Raw genomic sequence first — 1,003 nt, 5'->3', positions numbered from 1 at the left:
GTTTCTCTGACTGTGACTGGCTGGATGTGCTCTCTTCATCCTCTGACATGGGAGTAGGTTCGGAGCTTGTCTGCCTGGCTGTGTGTTATTTTAATGCTTTATGCTTTATTTTGCATTATTTTGATGGCAAATAAAACCCTTTGTGTATATTTATAATAACAACGGAGGTTCAATGCTGTGCATGTGCGGATGGAGCCTACTGTGGCCAAGCTGCTTAGCACCTCCTAATGGACTGTTGAGACAATGAAGCAAAGTCCAAAATCTAATGTGAGAAATTTAGAAAAAAAAAAAAAAAAATGTTTTTTTTTCCAAGACTGGAATAAGACTGGAGCAGCCCTCAGAATACAGTCTGAACATGTCATGACTCAGAACAGAGGACCCAGTATTCAAGGAAAGACAGACAGTGGGATAGTTCAAAAACGTGTATTTTAAACTGTAGATCTGTAGAACTGGCTGGAGGTGCTCTCTTCATCCTCTGNTTTCTATTCTATTCTAATTGGCTTTGTTTAAAATGTGCATAGCCCTACCCATTCTCATCTTCATACTGTTGATCTTGTGCTGTTATATGGCATTTATTGTAGAGAAATAACAGTATTTCCTCACTCTCTGGCCATTTTTCAGTAACCTCTAAACTTACTTTAACAGAGTTATCCTCACCAAAAAGAAGGTCCCATTTTGGCAGATATTATCAGATACACACATATCACATATAAAGCCTTAAATGGCTAAATTCCATCTTATATCAGAGATCTGATTGTTCCTTATGTTCTTAGCAGAACACTTTGCTCTTAATCTGCAGGTTTACTAGTGGTTCCTAGAATTTCTACAAATAGAATGGGAGGCAGATCTTTTAGTTATCAGGCTCCTCTCCTGTGGAACCAACTACCAGGTTTAGTCCGTGAGGCAGACACCCTGTCTACTTTTAAGGCTAGGCTTAAAACTTTCCTATTGATAAAGCTTATAGTTAGAGTGGCTCAGGTTATACTGAGCTATCTCTATAGTT

The sequence above is a fragment of the Cyprinodon variegatus genome, unplaced genomic scaffold, assembly GCF_000732505.1.
Source record: "Cyprinodon variegatus isolate N-32 unplaced genomic scaffold, C_variegatus-1.0 Scaffold92, whole genome shotgun sequence".
In the NCBI taxonomy this organism is placed as follows: Eukaryota; Metazoa; Chordata; class Actinopteri; order Cyprinodontiformes; family Cyprinodontidae; genus Cyprinodon; species Cyprinodon variegatus.
The sequence above is the reverse complement of the archived record's forward strand: the minus strand, read 5'-3'. Positions refer to the sequence as shown.